The sequence below is a fragment of the Leucoraja erinacea genome, chromosome 15, assembly GCF_028641065.1.
Source record: "Leucoraja erinacea ecotype New England chromosome 15, Leri_hhj_1, whole genome shotgun sequence".
NCBI lineage: Eukaryota > Metazoa > Chordata > Chondrichthyes > Rajiformes > Rajidae > Leucoraja > Leucoraja erinaceus.
In genome coordinates this window covers 2,464,721-2,486,747 of record NC_073391.1, presented here as the reverse complement: position 1 = coordinate 2,486,747, position 22,027 = coordinate 2,464,721, and the positions used below count along the sequence as shown (strand labels likewise).

Sequence of the window (22,027 nt, the reverse complement as noted above, 5' to 3'; positions counted from 1 at the left end):
GGCATGATTCTACGCTGTATATCTAAACTAAACTAAAACAATGAAGCTCGGTTGCCTGCAATGTGATTTGAGATTTGAGATTTGATCAGGACGATCATTGTAAATGTATTTCTCAGTAGTTTTACAATGCAGATAACTTGTTTATTTATGGGCCTGTGCAGTTAATAACCATTGATGTCCATCGTGAAAGGTTAACAACAGTAGCAAATAACAAGTCAAGAGTGTTTTATTGTTATATGTCCCAGATAGAACGATGAAATTCTTACTTGCAGCAGCACAACAGAATATGTAAACACAGTACACTGTAAACAATGTAATAAACAAGAAAGAAAGCTCAGGGTGTATATGTATATATACATACACACATGTTAGTGAATATATATATATATTTAGGCAGACGGATAGATACAAAAAGCTGGAGTAACTCAGCAGGTCAGGCAACATCTCTGGAGAGAAGGAATGGGTGATATTTTGGGTCGAGACCCTACTTCAGACTGAGAGTCAGCGGAAAGGGAAATGAGAGATATAGACGGTGATGTAGAGACATATAGAACAAGTGAATAAAAGATATATATCTTTCGGTGGAAGTGTTGAAGGTTGAAGTGAAAAGGCACTGCCTGCAAATGGTTGTTTGTCTATACTTGACAACTTCCTGTTTGCACTATATTGATTTTAGATAAAACGCTACCACTTATGGCTGTGATTTTTGGCCATCTTACTCAGTCCCCCTCCGCTCATCAGGTGCAGATGATTCTTCCCATCAATGAAAAACAAAAGTGTTATTAGTGTTTAAAAAAATGTTGAGAAACTCTCTCCTGTCAATCACGCCATGAAGGCCACACCTTTTCCGGTGGGAGGGGGAGGGATTATAAAACCCGGAAGTGTTGGTGTGGCTCAGTCTCTGCATGATGGGGGAGGGAGAGGTCACGACTCTGTCTGAGCTGTGAATCAACTGAACACACTGAATGTCTACTGAACTGTGAGTGTGGTGTTTTGTGTGGTTTTATGGTGGTTGTTATGGTGGTTTCACCCTGCTTGAAATGGTATGAAACTGTATTTGAATGTGGTGGCCTTGCACCCTGCATGAAATGGTATGAAACCACTGCATTTGAATTTGGTGGTCTTGCACCCTGCTCGAAGAGGTAAGAAACTGCACTTGAATTTGGTGGCCTCGCACTCTGCTTGAAATGGAATTTCAAGGAATAGCTGTGTCAACTGCCAGCCCACCAGCCGTGAGTGAGCTGCCAGCACATCAAGCTTGAGGGACTGAGCTGCCACCCCAAGAATCCATTTGGCCCACAATATCCATACTAGCCCTCTGCAGCCAACAACACCCATACCAGCGCTCCAGAAATCCCCCTCCCCCTCCCCCACTGGCCACCAATATTGGAATTGGTGGAGAGGTGGAAAATTGCGTCGAGGGACCAGCCCTCCCATGTCAACATGGGACCCAACGGGTCCCACAGTCTAGTAACATATATAAATAACCAACTGAGTTGTAAAGTTGTAATTTTCTAACCTTTTAAGTTCAGCAAAACTATTTTCCTACTTCCTTCTTAAGCATATTGTGTAGTAGGGGCAGATGTGCATATCCCTCTTGGTAACCATATGTTTGGGCTAGAAATGAAACTAAGATACATTTTACTGGCTAACTGGTGGATTAAAGCAGCCATTATACATAAATATTTCACTTGGCATATTGTTGGCAGTATATTCACAACATTGATCATTCTGTCACCAGCCTTGCCAATGAAGGAACTTTTCCATTATAACTGTTTTCCAAATGCTTTCTTTCCCCCAAATTAATAGGTTGCCTTCACTCATGATGTATGGGAAAATATAAACATTAAAGACAGTATAATCTGATCCAAATATCACACTTCAAATGTTGTCATATTGTTATGGACACAGAATAATTTTAAAATGCCGTGGCCCATCACTGTTTCTTGACTTAACTCCAAACTGCATTGTGCCTGAGGTATTGGAGCATTCCACATCTAATTTAATATGATGTTCACAGTCTACACAACATCCTTCACACGATAGACAAAGTGTAGCCACACATTAGTAAGACTGCCATAGACACATTCCAGATTGGCGAGTGTTTGAGCTGCCTCTCGTTTGTCAGCCCCTGTATTAAGGTGGCCTTGGCACTGAGCTAGAAATGGGCGCGGGCTTCCTTAGTGAGGCATTGTCCTTGGAGGTTTACCAACTCTTCCTCCTCCACACCCACTTCCCCTTCTCCCTCCCCTTGCACTTGGAAGCAGAACAAATAGAAACCACTCAGTCCCTTTCACCATCAATGGGAATCGAACTGATCTATTACCTCAGACTTAATAAAGTCACACCTGCACCAACAGTCAATCCAACTCATGATTACTCTTTGCCCTCCCTCGTCCTGCCAATGAATGTGCAATCTCATCATTAAATAAGGAACTGCAGATGCTGGTTTACAGAAAAGGACACAAAGTGCTGGAGTAACTCGGCGGGTCAGGCAGCATCTGTAGATGAGTGATGTTTCATGGTGGGTCCCTTCTTCAGACTGATTGTGCTGGGGTGAGGGGGAATGGAAGCTGGAAGAGAGGAGGGGGAGGACAAAGTCTGGCAAGTGACATGTGAATACAGATGAGGGTTTGTTTTGATAGGCAGATGATTGGGCAAAGGCTAGAGAGGAAATGATAAAAACGTATAGGATTAAGAGAGAGGTTTTGCAACTTGTGAAACCAGAGGAGGAATGGAGGGGAGAGAAGAAGACAGCTTCGAGGATGGTCACATGGAAGGGGTGGGGGAGGAGGGTTTGGTTAGTTACCTTAAATTGGAGAACTTAATGTTCATACTGAAGAACTGAAGAAGGGTTTCGGCCCGAAACGTTGCCTATTTCCTTCGCTCCATAGATGCTGCTGCACCCGCTGAGTTTCTCCAGCTTTTTTGTGTAACCTTAATGTTCATACTATTGGGTTGTAAGGTACTCGGAGAATATGGGGTGCTATTCCTCCAGTTTGCATGTGGCCTCGCTCTGGCAATGGAGGAGGCCCAGGACAGAATGGGAATGGGAATGGGAAGAGGAGTTAAAATGGTTAGCCTTGGCAGACCAAGTGTGAGTTTTCGGTGAAAACGTCGCGGAGTCTACGCTTGACCTCGTCGATGTGCAAGAGGCCACGCCGGGAACACCAGATGCAGTAGATGAGGTAAGAGGAGGTGCAGGCGAACCTCTGACTCACCTGGAGGGAGTGTCGGGCTCCCTGCATGGATGTGGGGGAGAAGGTGTAGGGTCAGGTGTGACCTCTCCTGCGGTTGCAGGGGAAGGTACCTGGGGAGGGGGTTGTTTTGGGTGGGAAGGGATGAGTGAACCAATGAGCTGCCAAGGGGTGCCATCTCTGGAAGGTGGAAAAGGGGTGGAGATGGGAAGATGTGTGGTGAGATCAGGTTGTAGCTGGCGGGAATGTCGGAGAAAGATGTGTTGGATGCAGAGGCTAGTGGAATGAAAGGTGAAAATCAGGGAAACTTTATCCTTCTTCTGCCTGGTGTGGAGGGAGTGAGGACAGAGCTATGGGACATAGAGGAGACTTTGGCGATGGGTCCATCAATGAATACAGGAGGGAACCACGTTCACTAAAGTAAGAGGACACCTCGGATGTCCTAGAATGGAAAGCCTTATCCTGGGAGCAAATATACTGTGGAGACGATGAAGTTGAGAGTTGGGGATGGCGTCTTTGCACGAGACAGGGTAGGAGGAGTTGTGGTCCGGATAGCTGTGGGAGGCGGTGCATTTGTTGGAGACGACAAACAATAAGGAGGTTTATGAAAATGATCCCAGGAATGAATGGGTTAATATATGACGAGTGTTTGATCACACTGGGCCTGTACTCGCTGGAGTTTAGAAGGATGAAGGGGAACCTAATTGAAACTTAGCGAATAGTGAAAGGCTTGTATAGAGTGGATGTGGAGAGGATGTTTCCACTAGTGGGAGAGTCCAGGACCAGAGGTCATAGCCTCAGAATTAAAGGATGTTCCTTTCGCAAGGAGATAAGGTGGGATTTTTGGGGTGGTGAATCTGTGGAATTCTTTGCCACTGAAGGCTGTGGAGGTCGTCAATTGATATTTTTACGGCAGATGGATAGATTCTTGATTAGTATGTGTGTCAGGGGTTATGGGGAGAAGGCAAGTGAATGGGGTTAGGAGGGAGAGATAGATCAGCCATGATTGAATGGTGAAGCAGACTTGATGGGCCAAATGGCCTAATTCTGCTCATGTCACTTGAACTGATATGTTCCCTGTGATGGAGACAGAAAGATCAGGAAAGTGGAGAGAGGTTTCAGAGATAGTCCGGGTGAATTTGAGGGTAGCATGGAAATGAATGGTAAAGATAATGAAATGAATGAGTTCTGCATGATGTAGGAGGTAACTGATGCAGTTGTCAATGTAGCGGAGAAAGAGGCGGGTTCCAGTGTAAGTTTGGAACAAGGATTGCTTGACGTAACTAATAAAAAGGCATAGCTGGAGCCCATGCGAGTGCCCATGGCCACACCTTTGCCTTGAAGAAAGTGAGTCAATAGAGAAGCAATCACATCAAGTGAGTGAACACTGCACAAATGAACCTCTGAACCCTGAACAACTACATCCACTTAAACAACCTCACAAATTCAAACTGTTCCATGTTTCCTGAAAGATCGTCAAACCACAGCTTTATTTATTAAGATACACACATATTACCAGAAGAACCAATCCTTATAATACAATTTACTATCACAATGTTTAAGAAACATTTGGACAGGTACATGGATCGGACAGGTCTAAATCCCTGTCCCACAGTACGGGTTCATTCCAAGAGTTCTCCCGACTTTGCCCTGATTCGAACTCGGAGATTTACAGTAATGGCCACTCGTCGGTACTCGGGGCTCTCGTGGACATTTTTCCAACACGTTGAAAAATCTTGACGAGTCTTGCCGTGCTTACCTGCCGTTAGTGAGTCTTTCGGAGTGCTTGCCGTTAGCGATAAGGGACGTCCTCGAGCTCCGACGTACCCGCTACGTTCATTCTCCGTGCTTACCACGAGTTTGATTCTTTTTAAACTCGGGGGAGCTCTTGGAATGAACTCGTACCGTGGGACAGGGCTATTTGAGTGATAAGAGCCAAATGTAGAATAGGCAGGAGGGACTAGTGTCGATAGGACATGGTGGCCGATGTGGGTCGAAGGGCCAGTTTCCACGATGAATGACTCCATGACACTAATAAAAAAATTAAATAATCACATTTCCAATGAAGTGAAGCAAACTTCCAAAATATCTTTTTCCATCTTTTAAAAGCTCCAACCCGTACTTTAAATGTTATGATCCATGATAAGCCCACAGCTTGAGCACTGGCAGCCACTTGCATTCAGGACGGCATGGTGGTGTAGCAGTAGAGTTGCTGCCTGACAGCGCTTGCAGCACCGGAGACCCGGGTTCCATCCCGACTACGGGTGCTGTCTGTACGGAGTTTGTACGTTCTCCCCGTGACTGCAAGTCGGTGCGGACTCGGTCATTTGTTTGTGTGACTGACACCAAGGTTGCCAACAATCCAGAATTGAGTGGACCCTGTGTTTCAATGGAAAATTGCCTTGTGCTAGATTAATATGGGGAGAACTTTTAGCCTTTAGATTTTCCCTTCCAGGACATGAAAATGAGCAATTAGGCAGCACGGCGGCGCAGTGGTAGAGTTACTGCCTTACAGCGGCAGGGACCAGGGTATGATCCTGACTAAGGGTGTTGTCTGTACGGAGTTTGTACCTTCTCCCCGTGACCTGCGTGGGTTTTCTCCAAGATCTTCGGTTTCCTCCCACACTCCAAAGACGCACAGGTATAGACAATAGGTGCAGGAGGAGGCCATTCGGCCCTTCGAGCCAGCACCGCCATTCAATGTGATCATGGCTGATCATCCCCAATCAGTACCCCGTTCCGGCATTCTCCCCATATCCCCCGACTCCGCTATTTTTAAGAGCCCTATCTAGCTCTTTCTTGAAAGCATCCAGAGAACTGCCTCCATCACCCTCTGAGAAGGTTTGTAGGTTGATTGGCTTGGTATGAATGTAAAATTATCCCTAGTGTGTGTAGGATAGTGTTAGTGTGCGGGGATGGCCAGTTGGCGTGTATCCGGTGGGCAGGAGGGCCTGTTTCTGTGCTGTAACTCTAAACTGAACAACTATACACCTGCAAGTTGAGTACAGGACCTGGAAATTATAAGACCCACAAATAAACGTAAGTTTCCTCAAACCAAAATGCATTATTTTAACAGAAACGTCTTGGAACTGCTTTGAAGAAACAAGCAGTGAGATAGACCCAGTCTGAAAGACCAGTAGCGGCCAACATTATATCTGTATCCAAGCAAGCTGTCACTTGATTATTACAGCTGGAGGCGAAAGGGGGTAGGAGGAAAGAGACAGGAAAGGGACAGGATCAGAAACAAGGGGGAGATAAAAGGATATCTGATGGGGGTGGGTAGTGTGAGAGGGGAGGGAGGATGAAGGGAGAGACAAAGTAGAATTGCTGTCACTCTCTGTTAGAAGTTGACCTCTGCATCTGTCCCTGGATCTCCAGCTTCCTCTGGAACAGACAACAGAGGGTGAAGACACATAACACCATATGTCACCCTCTGCACCTCAGTACAGGAGCCCCTCAGGGCTGCATCTTGTCACCCTGGTTATTCTCACTCTACACAAATCAACTCGCATCCCAGTATAGTTCAGTTAAAATATAGAAATACGCAGACGACACAACAATTATAGGTCTCATCTCTAACAACAACAAAACAGAATACCCCACTCAAACCATATAACCATATAACAATTACAGCACGGAAACAGGCCATCTCAGCCCTACAAGTCCATGCCGAACAAATTTTTTTCCCCTTAGTCCCACCTGCCTGCACTCATACCATAACCCTCCATTCCCTTCTCATCCATATGCCTATCCAATTTATTTTTAAATGATACCAATGAACCTGCCTCCACCACTTCCACTGGGAGCTCATTCCACACAGCTACCGCTCTCTGCATAAAGAAGTTCCCCCTCATATTACCCCTAAACTTCTGTCCCTTAATTCTGGTCAAGTCAAACACACAAAACAGTCACTTGGTGCACAGATAATAACCTCCTACTCAACACATCAAAAACACACAAACTTATCATGGGTCTCAGACGTAAGGCACAAGCCAAGACCCCCCTACTCATCTCAGGCGAACCCATATCCACCACTGACTCATTCAAATTTCTTGGCACTCACATAAGCAATAACCTCAAATGGAAAATCAATTCAGATCACATTTATAAAAAAGCCAACCAAAGACTTTTCTTTCTCCGCCAGCTCAAGAAGTTCAGAGTGAGGAAACATCTCCTAATCCGTTTTTACACAGCCATCATCCAAAGCATGCTCACTTCATCAATAACAGTCTGGTACAGCAGTTTAGACACTCACTCCCGTAATAAACTACAGCGCATTGTCAACAAAGCATCCAAAATCATCAGCACCCCCCTCCCATCAACAGAATCACTCAATCTCAAACGGGCCGTGTCAAGGGTGAAGAAAATCATTTCTGATCCCACCCACCCAGCTCACCACATCTTCCACCTGCTGCCGTCAGGAAGGCGCTACAGCTCACTGCCCGCCAAAACATCACGTTTTAAAAACAGTTTCTATCCACATGCAATTCGAATTCTGAACACTCTATGACAACATCACATAGCCACCTCGTGCATGTACTGTATACTGTATGTTGTTGTGTATTATGTTATGTTTGACGGGAATCAGCCTATTGTGTAACATCCTGTACTGAACCTGAATTCCACGGTGTGGTCATTAAATAATCTGAATCTGAATCTGAAGTGAAGTCCTGTATTGGCCGTCTAGTAGAATTTCTGTTGGAAATTCCCTATTTTCCGCATAGTTTCCTTGATCTGTAAAGTTCACGTCCAGTCCAGTCTTAAGCTGTATGACTACAGGGCAACATTTACCACTGAAGCACCTGATTGGTTATTGCTTGCTGCTGACCTCCCTACAACTTGAAGCTATATTTCACCCGATCCTCCCAGGAGGATCTTCCGAAAGGCATCAGGCACGGAGGCACAGCAGTCAAATTGCAGACTCACAGCACCAGAGACCCGGGTTCGATCCTGACTACGGGTGCTGTATGTACGGAGTTTGTACGTTCTCCCCGTGACCTGCGTGGGTTTTTCTCCGAGATTACCGGTTTCCTCTCACACTCCAAAGGAGGTTGTGAGATTGCAACCTTCACGTGGTCCGCCCTGTTTCAACGAATGCAATCAACCTGGCGTGCACAATCAAATAAGATCAAATAGAACAAGTTGTCCTACAACTTTAGGCTGTGCACGCCATACACAAGAAGACACTCCAAAGACGTATATGTTTGTAGGTTAATTAGCTTAGTATAATGAAATTGTCCTTAATGTGTGTAGGGTAGGGTTAATGTGCGGGGATCGCTGGTCGGCACGGACTCAGTGGGCCGAAGGGCCTGTTTCCGTGCTGTATCTCTAAACTAAAGGACCCTATCCATAAAGGCAGTGCAGGCAGCACCCCAGTCCATTCCACCCACAAGTTGAAGAGACAGGAAGTCTGTCTACTCACAGTTAACACTGTTAGCCACAAACATTCCAGGGAAACTATTTGTAGTAAGTGGTATGGGCGGCATGGTGGCGCAGCGATAGTTGCTGCCTTACATCGCCAGAGACTCGGGTTCAATCCTGGCTACGGGCGCTGTCTGTACAGAATTTGTACGTTCCGCCCAGGACCTGCGTAGGTTTTCTCCGAGAACTTTGATTTCCTCCCACACTCCAAAGAAGTACTGGTTTACATAGAAACATAGAAACATAGAAACATAGAAACATAGAAATTAGGTGCAGGAGTAGGCCATTCGGCCCTTCGAGCCTGCACCGCCATTTAATATGATCATGGCTGATCATCCAACTCAGTATCCCGTACCTGCCTTTTCTCCATACCCTCTGATCCCCTTGGCCACAAGGGCCACATCTAACTCCCTCTTAAATATAGCCAATGAACTGGCCTCAACTACCCTCTGTGGCAGAGAGTTCCAGAGATTCACCACTCTCTGTGTGAAAAAAGTTCTCCTCATCTCGGTTTTAAAGGATTTCCCCCTTATCCTTAAGCTGTGACCCCTTGTCCTGGACTTCCCCAACATCGGAAACAATCTTCCTGCATCTAGCCTGTCCAACCCCTTAAGAATTTTGTAAGTTTCTATAAGATCCCCTCTCAATCTCCTAAACTCTAGAGAGTATAAACCAAGTCTATCCAGTCTTTCTTCATAAGACAGTCCTGACATCCCAGGAATCAGTCTGGTGAACCTTCTCTGCACTCCCTCTATGGCAATAATGTCCTTCCTCAGATTTGGAGACCAAAACTGCACGCAATACTCCAGGTGTGGTCTCACCAAGACCCTATACAACTGCAGTAGAACCTCCCTGCTCCTATACTCAAATCCTCTTGCTATGAAAGCCAACATGCCATTCGCTTTCTTTACTGCCTGCTGCACCTGCATGCCTACCTTCAATGACTGGTGTACCATGACACCCAGGTCTCGCTGCATCTCCCCCTTTCCCAATCGGCCACCGTTTAGATAATAATCTGCTTTCCCGTTTTTGCCACCAAAATGGATAACCTCACATTTATCCACATTAAACTGCATCTGCCAAACATTTGCCCACTCACCCAGCCTATCCAAGTCACCTTGCAGTCTCCTAGCATCCTCCTCACACCTAACACTGCCCCCCAGCTTAGTGTCATCCGCAAACTTGGAGATATTGCCTTCAATTCCCTCATCCAGATCATTAATATATATTGTAAATAGCTGGGGTCCCAGTACTGAGCCTTGCGGTACCCCACTAGTCACTGCCTGCCATTGTGAAAAGGACCCGTTTACTCCTACTCTTTGCTTCCTGTTTGCCAGCCAGTTCTCTATCCACATCAATACTGAACCCCCAATGCCATGTGCTTTAAGTTTGTATACTAATCTCTTATGTGGGACCTTGTCGAAAGCCTTCTGGAAGTCCAGATACACCACATCCACTGGTTTCTCCCCTATCCACGCTACTAGTTACATCCTCGAAAAATTCTATAAGATTCGTCAGACATGATTTACCTTTCGTAAATCCATGCTGACTTTGTCCAATGATTTCACCACTTTCTAAATGTGCTGCTATCCCATCTTTAATAACTGACTCTAGCAGTTTCCCCACTACCGATGTTAGGCTAACTGGTCTGTAATTCCCCGTTTTCTCTCTCCCTCCCTTCTTAAAAAGTGGGGTTACGTTTGCTACCCGCCAATCCTCTGGAACTACTCCAGAATCTAAGGAGTTTTTGAAAGATTATTACTAATGCATCCACTATTTCTGGAGCTACTTCCTTAAGTACTCTGGGATGCAGCCTATCTGGCCCTGGGGATTTATCGGCCTTTAATCCATTCAATTTACCCAACACCACTTCCCGACTAACCTGGATTTCACTCAATTCCTCCACCTCCTTTGACCCGCGGGCCCCTGCTATTTCCGGCAGATCATTTATGTCTTCCTTAGTGAAGACGGAACCAAAGTAGTTATTCAATTGGTCCGCCATATCCTGGTTCCCCATGATCAACTCACCTGTTTCTGACTGCAAGGGACCTACATTTGTTTTAACTAATCTCTTTCTTTTCACATATCTATAAAAACTTTTGCAGTCAGATTTTATGTTCACTGCCAGTTTTCTTTCATAATCCATTTTTCCTTTTCTAATTAAGCCCTTCGTCCTCCTCTGCTGGTCTCTGAATTTCTCCCAGTCCTCCGGTATGCTGCTTTTTCTGGCTAGTTTGTACGCATCATCCTTTGCTTTGATACTATCCCTGATTTCCCTTGTTATCCATGGATGCACTACCTTCCCTGATTTATTCTTTTGCCAAACTGGGATGAACAATTTTTGTAGTTCATCCATGCAGTCTTTAAATGCCTTCCATTGCATATCCACCGTCAACCCTTTTAGAATTAATCGCCAGTCAATCTTGGCCAATTCACGTCTCATACCCTCAAAGTTACCTTTCTTTAAGTTCAAAACCATTGTTTCTGAATTAACAATGTCACTCTCCATCCTAATGAAGAACTCAACCATATTATGGTCACTCTTGCCCAAGGGGCCACGCACAACAAGACTACTAACTAACCCTTCCTCATTACTCAATACCCAGTCTAAAATAGCCAGCTCTCTCGTTGGTTCCTCTACATGTTGGTTTAGATAACTATCCCGTATACATTCCAAGAAATCCTCTTCCTCAGCACCCCTGCCAGTTTGATTCACCCAATCTATATGTAGATTGAAGTCACCCATTATAACTGCTTTGCCTTTGTCGCAAGCATTTCTAATTTCCTGTTTGATGCCATCCCCAACTTCACTACTACTGTTAGGTGGCCTGTACACAACACCGACCAGCGTTTTCTGCCCCTTATTGTTTCGCAGCTCTACCCATACCGATTCCACATCCTCCAAACTAATGTCCTTCCTTTCCATTGCGTTAATCTCCTCTCTAACCAGCAACACTACCCCACCTCCTTTTCCTTTCTCTCTATCCCTCCTGAATATTGAATATCCCGGGATGTTCAGCTCCCAGCCTTGGTCACCCTGGAGCCATGTCTCCGTGATCCCAACTATATCATAATCATTAATGGCTATCTGCACGTTCAACTCATCCACCTTATTACGAATACTCCTTGCATTGACACAAAGCCTTCAGGCTTGTTTTTACAACGCTCTTACCCCTTATACAATTATGTTGAAAAGTGGCCCTTTTTGATTTTTGCCCTGGTTTTGTCTGCCTGCCACTTTTACTTTTCACCTTGCTACCTATTGCTTCACCTTCATTTTACACCCTCCTGCCCCTCTGCTCTTGTACCCATCCCCCTGCCACATTAGTTTAAATCCTCCCCGACAGCAGTAGCAAACACCCCCCCAAGGACATTGGTTCCATTCCATTCCAGGTGCAGACCGTCCTGTTTGTACTGGTCCCACCTCCCCCAGAACTGGTTCCAATGCCCTAAAAATTTGAATCCCTCCCCCTTGCACCATTTTTCAAGCCACGTATTCATCTGCAACATCCTCCTATTTCTGCTCTGACTGGCCCGTGGTACTGGTAGTAATCCAGAGATTATTACCTTTGAGGTCCTACTTTTAAGCTTATCTCCTAGCTCCCTAAATTCATCCTTTAGGACCTCATCCCTTTTTTTACCTATATCGTTGGTGCCAATATGCACCACGACAACTGGCTGTTCACCCTCCCCCTCCAGAATGTTCTGCAGCCGTTCAGTGACATCCCTGACCCTTGCACCAGGGAGGCAACATACCATCCTGGAGTCTCGTTTGCAGCCGCAGAAACGCCTATCTATTCCCCTGACAATTGAATCCCCTATTACTATTGCCCTTCCACTCTTTTTCCCCCCCTCATGTGCCGCAGAGCCACCCATGGTGCCATGAACTTGGCTGCTGCTGCATTCCCCTGATGAGCAATCTCCCTCAACAGTTTCCAAAATGGTATACCTGTTTAGGAGGGAGATGACCGCAGGGGACTCCTGCACTACCTGCCTACTGCTTTGCTGACTATTGGCCACCCGTTCCCCTTCCGTCCTCTTACCTTTTACCGGTTTGTAGGTTAATTGGCTTGGTATATATGTAAAAGTTGCCCTAGTGTAGGATAGTGTTGATAGACATTAGACAAAAGGTGCAGGAGTAGGCCATTCAGCCCTTCGAGCCAGCCTCGCCATTCAATGTGGTCATGGTTGATCATCCACAATCAGTACCTTCTCCCCATACCCCCTGACTCCGCTATCTCCAAGAGCTCTATTTAACTCTCTCTTGAAAGCATCCAGAGAACCTGCCTCCACCGCCCTCTGAGGCAGAAAATTCCACAGACTCACAACGCTCTGTGAGAAAAAGTGTTTCCTCGTCTCCGTTCTAAATGACTTACCCCTTATTCTTAAACAGTGGCCCCTGGTTCTGGACTTCCCCAACATCGGGAACACGTTTCCTGCCTCCAACGTGTCCAAACCCTTAATAATCTTATATGTCTCAATAAGAATCCCTCTCATCCTTCTAAATTCCAGAGTATACAAGCCCAGCCACTGGGGATGTGCAGGGAGTGCTGGACGGTGTTGAGTCAGTGGGCCAAAGGGCCTGTTTCTGTGCTGTATCTCTAAACTAAATTATAGGAAGGAACTGCAGATGCCGGGTTACACCAAAGATAGACACACAATGCTGAAGTAACTCAGCCGGTCTTTCTGGGGAGAAGGAATGGTTGATGTTTCGGGTTGAGGCCCTTCTTCAGACTGAGAGTCAATGGAGATGGAAACTGGAGATATGCTGCACACAGAATGAAAGGTGTAAAAATGACAGATCAAAGCAGATGATAGAAACATAGAAAAATAGGTGTAGGAGTAGGCCATTCATCCCTTCGAGCCAGCACCGCCATTCAATATCATAGCTGATCAACTAATATCAGTATCCCATTCCTGCTTTCTCCCCATATCCCTTGATTCCTTTAGCCCTATGGGCTAAATCTAATTCTCTCTTGAAAACATCCAGTGAACTGGCCTCCACTGCCGTCTGTGATCAAGGTGCTTTAAATATAAGACAAGCATGAACTTCGGTAGATCAGCATTTGGGGACAAATGGATAGAGCTCTACCGATGAGTCATGATTGGGAACCCAAACTATCTGTGACCACATAGTTGCGAAATAAAATCTCTGAAGTGATGTCTATTGAGCACCAGTGCACAGCTTTTCATTGTTTTCGTAACGCAAATGAATGGCGGAACTGGAAGTAATTAACCTAAGTTGTGCAATTCCCAGTTCTGCCCCTGTCCCACTTAGGCAATTATTTAGGTGACTAGCCTGTTGCCACATGGTTGCCGGGTGTCGCCTGTATGATCGTGAACAGTCTCATCAGTCGCCCAAAAAATCGTAGCGTTTTCCTGGTCGCCGTGGATTTTGAAATGTTCAGACCTTTTCGGCGACAGTTGGCTTGACGCCAATGAGCGTAACTTGACATCTCCTGACGTAGGTGCTGTCGTAGGTTGTCGCCAGGGTGACGTAGGTTGTCGCCAGGGTGACGTAGGTTGTCGCCAGGGTGACGTAGGTTGTCGCCACGGTGACGTAGGTTGTCGCCACGGTGACGTAGGTTGTCGCCACGGTGACGTAGGTTGTCGCTGGGTGCTGACTTCATTGAATTCTATTTGCGACTACCTACGTCAATCTCCGTCAACCGGCGACAGGTACCGGCGACTGAATTTGCTTACCTTGTCGTAGCTTGTCGCAGGTGGACGTAGGTGTGGTCGTAGGTGGACGTCCTAATGGGTCGCCGGTTGTAGGTAGCTTGCCGTAGCTTGACATCAACTAGGTGGTAGGTTGTTGTGGACATTGTCATAGACATTGTCGTAGGGAGGGGGGGTCCAGTCGCTGTTTTTTCGGCAACCTGCTACGACTGTGACAGTCGCCGAAAAAAAATCGCAAAGTGGGACAGGCCCATTAGGCCCTGATTTACATTGACAGTTTGTTGTCATTGTACCGTACAGCCCACAAAACCATATAACAACTTACAAACCACTTTACAGAGAAAGGTTTTCTACATTCCTGCTTCCTTCAACATTTTCTCTTTCAAAACTTTACTGATCCCAACCTGATTGCATCGAGTCATGTTCGCCCGACACCCTTGCACATTAAGTCTGGAGTAGCCCAGCGGGTCAGGCAGCATCTCTGGAGAAAAGCTAAGGGTTGCATTCTTCAGTCTGAAGAAGGGTTACGACCCAAAACCTTACTCCAGGACAAGGGGTCACAGCTTAAGGATAAGGGGGAAATCCTTTAAAACCGAGATGAGAAGAACTTTTTTCACACAGAGAGTGGTGAATCTCTGGAACTCTCTGCCACAGAGGGTTCCAGAGAGTCAAGGCCAGTTCATTGGCTATATTTAAGAGGGAGTTAGATGTGGCCCTTATGGCTAAGGGGATCAGAGGGTATGGAGAGAAGGCAGGTACGGGATACTGAGTTGGATGATCAGCCATGATCATATTGAATGGCGGTGCAGGCTCGAAAGGCCGAATGGCCTCCTCCTGCACCTAATTTCTATGTTTCTATGTTACTCATCCTTTTTCTCCAGAGACGCTGCCCGACCCGCTGAGGTACTTTGTGTCTATCTTCTATCAACGCAAATTGGAGGAACAACACCTCATATTTCGCTTGGGTAGTTTACATCCCAGTGGCATGAACATTGACTTCTCTAACTTCAGATAGCCCTTGCTTTCCCTCTCTATCCCCTTCCCCTTCCCAGTTCTCCCACTGGTCCCAATGCCTCTGCCAACATTCTATCTTTGTCCCACCCGCTCTGCTGACATCATCTGAAGAACAGCTTGACCCGAAACATCGGACATTCCTTCTCTGCAGAGATGTTACCTGACCCGCTGAGTTACTCCAGCATTTTGTGTCTATTTTCAATTTAAACCAGCATCTGCAGTTCTTTCTTACACATGCTTTTTAGTTTAGTTTAGTTTGGAGATACAATGCGGAAAAAGGCCCTTCAGCGCACCGAGTTCACACCGACCAACAATCCCCGCAGATTAACACTATCCCACGCACAAGCCAATTAACCAACAAACCTGTATGTCTATGCAGTGTGACAGGAAACCGGATCCCGGAGAAAACCCGCGCAGGTCACGGGGAGAATGTACCTACTCTGTATAGACAGTCAGGATCGAGCCCGGGTCGCTGGCGCTGTAAGGCGGCATCTCTCCTGCTGCACCAATTCTGATCTGTGCACCTGTTTTTAGTTGTTCCATCAATGTACACTGGGCCATCACCAATCCTGACCAGAAGCTCCCCCCATCCATCCCAGACTCTGCTTCTCTGCCCTGTTCCCTTCGTTACGATTTTGTTTTGTTTGACTAGACTTTTGCCCATCTATCCTACTGCCTCCAGTCAAGGCTTTGCTCTGTAATAGGCCTTGGAATATATTACTATGTTAAGGGTCCCATAAAAGTACTCTGTCATTCCTGTGTTCCTCTGTACAATCGTTTTAGCTTGCCATTAACTCATTTATTCCAAGAATGTACAATGAAACTGAAATATTTGTATATGTACTTTACTTTTGGAAGCATTAATTTCCTATATATGTATTGCCTGTGAGTCATAGAAACATCCCCTTCAAGAAGTAGAGCTATTTTATTGTCTGTGGGCAGGATCCTTTGATCCTTTCAAAATTCTTTCAGTGGAAAGGCTCATAGTCCAACACACCATAACAAAAGAGACAGGAGATTTTCTGTAAATAATATAAAATTGCAAATGAATATAAAATTGCAGAACCATTCCAAATAATAACCAAGGATATCACGTGTGAGAGAGAAATACTGGAAAGGGGGGGGGGGGGGGGTGGGGGGGTAAAATTGGGGGTGTGGGGGGGGGGGGGGGGGGGGGGGGAATAAGGATTTATAAAATTCCATTTGTCTCTTCAGCTGATACTGAAACCCAGACATTGTGGATCCAATTTCCAATATTGGGATACTATTTGTTTTATGAAGTTAATAGCTGGCTGATAATTAAATGACTCGGGCAGAGTTGGCCAGACAGTTCTTTGAACTGCAAACACAATGGTATGTGCTGCCCAACCCTACAGAGTACAGTCATACCTGTCAGTAGAAATATAGAAACACAGAAAATAGGTGCAGGAGTCGGCCATTTAGCCCTTCGAGCCAGCAATATGATCATGGCTGATCATCCAAAATCAGTACCCCTTCCTGCTTTCTCCCCATAGCCCTTGGTTCCATTAGCTCTAAGAGCTAATGGGGCTGTCCCACTGTAAGAGCGAATTCAAGACTTCTCCCGTGTTTCCCCTGATTCGAACTCGGAGAATTACGGTAATAGCCGCTCGTAGGTACTCGGGGCTCTCATGGACATTTTTCAACGTTGAAAAATCACGAGCTTACCGCGTTTCCCGTGTACCTGCCGTTAGCGTTACGAGCCGCTAAGAGACGTCCCGAGCTCCGACATGCCCGCTACGTACATTCTACGTGCTTACCACGAGTTTGATTTTTTTTAAACTCGGGAGAGCTCTTGAATTAGCTCATACAGTGGGACGGCCCCTTTAATCTAACTCTCTCGTGCAAACCTCCAGTGAATTGGCCTCCGCTGCCTTCTGTGGCAGAATTCCACAGATTCACAACCCTCTGGGTGAAAAAGACATTCCTCATCTCAGTCTGAAATGGCCTACCCCTTATTCTTAAACTGTGACTTCTGGTTCTAGACTCCTCCAACATCGGGAACACTTTTCCTGCCAAATCCCATAAGAATTTTATATGTTTCTATAAGAACCCCTCTCATCCTTCTAAATTCCAGTGAATATAAGCCCAGTCGATCCATTCTTTCATCATATGTCAATCCCGCCATCCCGGGAATTAACCTGGTGAACCTACGCTGCACTCCCTCAATAGCAAGAATGTCCTTCCTCAAATTAGGAGTCCAAAACTGCACACAATATGTACATGTACATTTATGGCCACTCACTGATGCTGTATTAAGATGCCTGGACAAAACAAATATTAAAAATGTTCCTCAGGTCAGTGGCATATGTGGGGAGAGAATTGAAGTGAACCTTCACATTGACAATCTTTTGTCAGAGCGGCCTGGCCAGCAGACTAGGCCTCCCCTTGAAGAATGGGAACCTTTGCTACTCTCTGGAGGGTCTAACCTGTTTTAACTTGAAGACAGGTGAACCCTTGATGTGAAATCATTTTGATTATATGTTGTGTAGGAAGGAACTGCAAATGCTGGTTTAAACCAAATATAGACACAAAAGGCTGGAGTAACTCAGCAAGTCAGGCAGCATCTCTAGAGAGAAGGTGACAATTTGGGTTTGAAGTAGGGTCTCGACCCAAAACGTCATCTTTTCTCCAGAGATGCTTTCTGATCTGCTGAGTTACTCCAGCTTTTTGTGCCTATCATTGATTACAAGTTGATCAGTTTGTTTTAAAACAGAAAAAAACATAATTTACCATTCAGTGTCTGGTAGGAAATGAGTGAGCTAAAACGATAATATTGTCCAATAGCTTTAGAGTTTCGAACAGCATATTTTCAGTAAATAATGTGCATTCCCGCAATGCACCTGAATGGAGAATCCTACATGAACTTTATCACGGATAGAGGTTATACACGATGACAAAACAATGTTTAAAAATGTTGTGAGTGCTTAATTGGACTCTTGCTCCTGCTGCTGGGAAAACAGTCTGAGTGACTCCTATCTGTCGGTGAGACCAAGCGCAGGCTCGGCGATCATTTCGCTGAACACCTCCGCTCAGTCCGTATTAACCTACCTGGATCTCCCGGTTGTCATCCATTGTCAGAGTGAGGCCCAGCGCAAATTGGAGGAACAGCACCTTATATTTTGCATGGGCAGCTTACACCCCAGTGGTATGAACATTGACTTCTCCAACTTCAAGTAACCCATGCTTTCTCTCCTATCTGCATCTTTCCATCCTAGTTCTCTGACCAGTCTGACTGTCCCCCTGATGAAATTTTATCTTTGCACGTTGTTCAACTTCCCTTAGTTAACAATGATCTGTTCTACATTCTCCTTGAGCGTTGTCCCCTTTGATGTCTCGTTTTCACACCTTACCCTTCCATATCTCAGTCTCCCTCTCCCTTGACTCTCAGTCAGACGAGGGTCTCGACACAAAACGTCACCCATTGCTTCTATCCAGCGATGCTGCCTGTCCTGCTGGGTTACTCTAGCTATTGTGTCTATCCTTAGCCTGAGTGAGGTATGAGTTGAAGGCTTATCGCATCCTGCGCTTGTGCACATGCTGACTGAAAATGGTTCAACTACAGGGAACTGGAAATGCTTGGCAACCCCCTCCCCCATTCCCACCACTGGACTCTGCTTCTATCTCTTCACCATATATTAATCAATCACGATCTTCTACGCCTCTATCAAATCTCTTCTCAGCCTCTAATCGAAACAGTACCACACTAATTTCTAAACTATTGGCTCAAGACCATATCCCTGGAACCATCTTATTGAATCTTCAAACCCTTATGCTCACAAGGACTTTAACGCCCTTTCTAAATGTAAGTGACCAGAATTAGACACTCTTTAGTCAGAGGGTGGAATTCATTGCCACAGAAGGCTGTGGGGCCCATGTCAATGGATATTTTTAAGGCAGAGATGGATAGATTCTTGGTTAGTACGGGTGTCAGGGGTTATGGGGAGAAGGCAGGAGAATGAGATTCGGAGGGAGAGCTAGATCAGCCATGATTGAATGGTGGAGTAGACTTGATGGGCCGAATGGCCTAATTATGCTGCTATCATTTATGAATCTATGACACAGTTGTGACTTGGTTATTGTCCAACATAACATTTGTGTTCTTATATCTGTGCCTCCAAGGTACAATTTGCTTTATAAACCACTCAACATCTCCTTCAGGGATTCATGCACTCCTTGTTCCTTTGAACAATACCATTTCATCTCTACTGTTCCTCATTAATTTATTTCCAAAATGTATCACATCACACTTTGTGTCAAATTGCTTGTGATACTTGTCTGCCGTTCACCCAGTCTTCTGGTTCTCTTGCTATTCATATTGTCCTCACTGTACTTTTAAAAGATATGTCATTTGGAAATTTGGAAATTTAGCATTGCACATATATATATATATCAAACTCATATCAAAACTTATATCAGTCTACCATACTCCAGTCTGAAAAACGAGCATTGTTTCTCCAGCAGATTGGTCATTGTTCCCATTTATCACCATGTTCTACTTCTGATGTTTAGTTTAGTTTAGAGATACAGCAAGGAAACAGGACCTTCGGCCCACTGAGTCCGTACTGACCAGCGATCCCCGCACAATAACATTACCCTACACACACTAGGAACAATTTTACATTAATACCAAGCCAACTAACCTACAAACCTGTACGTCTTTGGACAGGGCCGGCCTTAGGAGGTGCGGGGCCCAATTGGGAACAATTTTGGTGAGCCCCAGGTTCTCAGCCAAGGTCTGTAGAATCATAGAAATATAAATAATGTCTATTATAGACTTTATATCTCTATGGTAGAATGGAAAGTAATCAAAATGTGCGCTTAAAAAGTGCCTGCGAGTTAATGGACCAAACAGATCTAAGCTACATTTTAATATAAAATTGTATACATGTAAGCCTACAAGTAACAAACAAAATGTGTAGATCACCTCTGAAAAGTGCAGTTACAATACCACTTGTTTTAGTGACTGTGAAATGAAAAAAAAAGTAATTTAATTAACTAGATCCTGGAAGACCAATAACTATTGGCGAAAAAACAGTCCAGGCATCAAATTTTGGGCTGAAGCACGGCGACTGGAGGGGCGGGAGCGCTGCCCCGGGACTGTGAGGGAATGACCCACCTCCCCCTCTCCCCCTTCTCCATTGCCCCTCACATCCCTCTCCCCGTCTATATCCCTTTCTTCCCCCTCCACCCCTCTACTCTCTCTACACCCCTCTCTCCCCCCCAATCCCCCCAATCTGGCACGGGGCCCCCTTAGGCCAAGAGTAGATTGGTCCAATTGGCTTAAGGCATGCCTTTGGAGTGTGGGAGGAAACTGAAGATTTCGGAAAAAACCCATGCAGGTTACGGAACGTACAAACCCCATACAGACAGCACCCGTAGTCAGGATCGAACCCGGGTCTCTGGCGTTACTGCCAGAAGTAAGACGGTAGCTCTACCGCTGCACCATTGTGCCACCCTTCTGCTTTTAAATGTCTCTGCATTTAAATAAATCTTTTGCCTGGACTGCCTCTGCCCCTTTCAATTCTTCTTTAAAGGCTTCAAGGCAAGTTCAGCCGAGTTTCCAATAACAAATCATGCTTGCAGCAGCATCACGGGCACATGTAGACACAAATACACACAGGCACAAATACAACACAAAACCAAATTATATATAAACAGACGGTGCAAAAAAAACAAGATAACATTACAAAAACACAACTAGAAAACAACAGGTCCATAGCAGTTCAAGAGGTGGACTATAGTGTTCCGTTGTTGCGATATCATTAAGGTTGGCCAGGTTAATTCAACAACCCGATGGTTGACAATCCATGGAGGCCACATGTTCTGTTTTCTGCAAACCAATAATCTGCAAATGCTGGAAATCTTAACTAAACACAGAAACACTGGAAACACTAATGGGTCGGGCACCAAAGTGGAAAGAAACACAGAGATGATGGTTCTCATCAAGACCCCTTCATCTGAAACGGGAAAGGTGATAAAGAAGTTAGCTTCCATTTGCAGGAAGAGTGGGCTAAGGTAGTGTTATAACAGCATTTTAATTTTTAACTATTGTATTTCCATACGTCTTCCCGCCCACTCCTTTTGTTTTAAATTGAGTTAGTCAATAGACAATAGACAATAGACAATAGGTGCAGGAGTAGGCCATTTAGCCCTTCGAGCCAGCACCGCCATTCAATGTGATCATGGCTGATCATCCCAAATCAGTACCCTGTTCCTGCCTTCTCCCCATATCCCCTGACTCCGCTATTTTAAGAGCCTTATCTAGCTCTCTCTTGAAAGCATCCAGAGAACCTGCCTCCACCGCCCTCTGAGGCAGAGGATTCCACAGACTCATCACTCTCTGTGAGAAAAAATGTTTCCTCGTCTCCGTTCTAAATGGCTTACCCCTTATTCTTAAACTGTGGCCCCTGGTTCTGGACTCCCCCAACATCGGAAAACATGTTTCCCACCTCTAGTCTGTCCAAGCCCTTAGTCAAAGCACAATTTGCCTTTAACAGAAGAAAGACACAAAATACTGCAGTAACTCAGTGGGACAGGCAGCATCCCTGGAGAAAAGCAAATGGGTGACATTTCGGGTCGAGACCGTTCTTCAGACCTCTAACAGATCTATACTGGCACTCGTTCATCAAACATTATAAACCAAAGCATAAACTACATTAACCAGATTTTAAAATGATACTGGAAGATTGTTATCA

General features: G+C 45.4%; 1 protein-coding gene across 4 annotated transcripts in view; it reads left to right on the top strand.

The window, feature by feature from the left end:
* plce1 (phospholipase C, epsilon 1) overlaps positions 1 to 22,027 on the top strand; it is a 503,016-nt gene that overhangs the window by 404,598 nt on the left and 76,391 nt on the right. The window lies entirely within an intron of this gene.